The following is a 2986-nucleotide window of genomic DNA, read 5'->3' on the forward strand; positions in this document are numbered from 1 at the left end:
CTGCCTTAAAAAAAATGTGATAAAAAGTGATCAATAAGTCGCATGTACTCCAAAATGGTACCAATAAAAACTACACGTCGTCCCGCAAAAAAAGCTCTCATACAGATGCATCGATGGAAAAATAAAAAAGATATGGCTCTTCAGATATGGAGACACAAAAACAAATAATTAAAAAAAAAGTGTTTTTACTGTGTAAACATAGTAAAACATACAAAATCTATATCAATTTGTTGTTGTTGTCATCGTAACAACCCGCTGAATAAAGTTATTGTGTTATTTATACCACACGGTAAACGGCGTAAATTTAGGACGCAAAAAAGTGCGGCAAAATTGCTGGTTTTTGTTTTTCTATTCTCCCCCAAAAATTTTTTAGAAAAGATAATCAATAAATTCTATGTACCCCAAAATGGTGCTATTACAAAATACAACTTGTCCCGAAAAAAAACAAGACCTTATACAGCTATGTCGACGACAAAAAAAAGTTATAGCTCTTTGAATGAGACGATGGAAAAACGTAAAAAATAGTTTGTGAATAATCTGATGTGTTTAAAATCATTTTTTTTTTTTTGCTTTTATAGCATTTCCCACATTCTAAACAAGATTATGGTTTCTACACCATGTGAATTCCCTGTGGAGTTCCAAAATTTAAATTTCTTTGTAAAACATCTTCCACATATAGAACATCAAAATGGCTTCTCCCCTGTGTGATTTCTCCGATGAGCCCTAAGAATGCCTTTAGTAGTAAAACATTTCCCACATTCTGAACACAAATATAATTTCTCTCCTGTGTGACTTCTCTTATGTACAATAAGACTTGCTTTATATGTAAAACATTTCCCACATTCTGAACAAGAATATGGCTTTGCTCCTGTGTGACTTCTCTTATGTACAATAAGACTTGATTTACGTGTAAAACATTTCCCACATTCTGAACAAGAATATGGCTTCTCTCCTATGTGAATTCTCTCATGTGTAACAAGATCTGATTTTTTTGTAAAAAAATTCCCACATTCTGAACATGAATACGGCTTCTCCCCGGTGTGAATTCTCTCGTGTGTTACAAGAGCTGATTTAGCTGTAAAACATTTCCTACATTCTGAACAAGAATACGGCTTCTCTTCTGTGTGAATTCTCTCATGTGTAACAAGATCTGATTTACATCTAAAACATTTCCTACATTCTGATCAAGAATATGGATTCGCTCCTGTGTGACTTCTCTTATGTATAATATGACTTGATTTACGTGTAAAACATTTCCCACATTCTAAATATGAATATGGTTTCTCTCCTGTATGACGTCTCTTATGGATAACAAGACTTGATTTAACTGTAAAACATTTTCCACATTCTGAAAATGAATACGGCTTCTCTCCTGTGTGAATTCTTCTGTTTGTTAAAAGACCTGAGATATTTGTGAACTGTTTACCACATTGAAACCTTTTACCCCTTTCTGAACTGTACTTGTGGTAACAATCTGTGATTGGCTAGTAGAAGGTTCCTCATGATTAGTGAAATTATATGATAGGTCTTTAATGTTGTAACGTCTATTGCCACGGCCCGTCGTTCAGTCGTTAACCCCGACGGGCGTGGCCATGGACAGCTTACCTCCCTGCAGTGTTGTCCCCCAGGCAGGCGCCGGCACTCACTTCCGGATTCTGTGTGTCTCTGGCGGGGGCCGCGCGCCCGCGCGTGCATGGCCTCAAAGGGCCAGTGCGCGCGTTTTTGCAGTAACCTGCAATCTGGCCCAGGATGCCCAGGGCTATAAAAAGGTCTCTGCCCTCTTGCCCTTTGCCAGAGCGTTGCTAGTTTTCCCATTGTTCGTCTTGCTTATGGTCTCCCAGCCTCCCAGTGTACCTTGCTCCTGTATCCTGTTTCCGTGCTACCTAGTGCTATTGCCATGCTGTGCTACCTGCCGTGCTGTGCTACAGCCTACGCTGCCCTGCTACGCCTCACCGGACGACTTCCCGCCGCCTGGTCCTGGACGTGGCTGTCTCGCCACTGCCTACGATTGCCGCAGGTACTCTCGTTGAACCATCGAACTGTGTACTTACCGGTTTGGCCAGCTGCCATCCCGCTACGTGGTACGGCCCAGTGGGTTCACAACATGTACCGTGACAAATGTGAAGTCCTGGATGTATATTTGTAACGTCCATGGCCGCGGGCCGTCGGGTTCACTCACCCCCTGACGCCCGCAGCCATGGATCCGTGAGCGCTGGTCCCTGTCTCCTTCCTAGGAGACGCCAGCGCTCACTTCTGCTCCGTCCCGCTGTGTCCCGTAGGCCGTGCGCGAGCGAGCGCGCGCACAAATTATTCGTCATCATCATTAACTGCCCTGATTTCCTGGTCTATAAGAAGGCCCCAGGCCTTCTGATCCTTGCCTGAGCGTTGTTAGTCTGTCCCAGTCTGTCTCGCAAATGGTCCCTTAGTGTTTCCCGTTCCAGCTATTACCCGTGCCATGTTACCCGCTCCTGTATTCCGTATTGTTCTAGTTCCTGTGCCTACCTGTGTTGGAGTAGTTTCTTCTGCCAAGTCCAGTGTCGTCTGCCACGTCCAGTGTCATCTGCCACGTCCAGTGTCGTCTGCCACGTCCAGTGTTTTCTGCCACGTCCAGTGTCTTCTGCCACGTCCAGTGTCTTCTGCCACGTCCAGTGTCTTCTGCTTCATCGGATACTGCCCGCCACGTCTGGCGCAACCTGCCGCACAAGCCTCCATCCGTGCTGAAGCCACAGCCACCGTCCGGACTATTTCAGGTACCCAAGCGTTAGTGTCTGCCATTGACTTTCGTATAGACTGTGACCTGGTCAGCTGCCTCCCCGCTATGGCGGAGTGGCCTAGTGGGTCCACATACCCTGTGTCTGTGACAATATTAAGGTTAATGAGGTTTTCTCCTGAAGACTGCTGCAAAATATCTTCATCTATTGCTTTATAATTTAGCAATAATGTAAAGTTTTCCTCAGAGTTCTTTCTAGGATATTCTGTTAGGATT

General features: G+C 44.3%; 1 pseudogene; it reads right to left on the reverse strand.

The window, feature by feature from the left end:
- Positions 1-683: 683 nt before the first annotated feature.
- On the reverse strand, positions 684-2070 carry LOC142703553 (uncharacterized; annotated as a pseudogene).
- Between the last annotated feature and the right edge of the window lie 916 nt (positions 2071-2986).

Source organism: Rhinoderma darwinii, chromosome 1, assembly GCF_050947455.1.
Source record: "Rhinoderma darwinii isolate aRhiDar2 chromosome 1, aRhiDar2.hap1, whole genome shotgun sequence".
Lineage (NCBI taxonomy): Eukaryota > Metazoa > Chordata > Amphibia > Anura > Rhinodermatidae > Rhinoderma > Rhinoderma darwinii.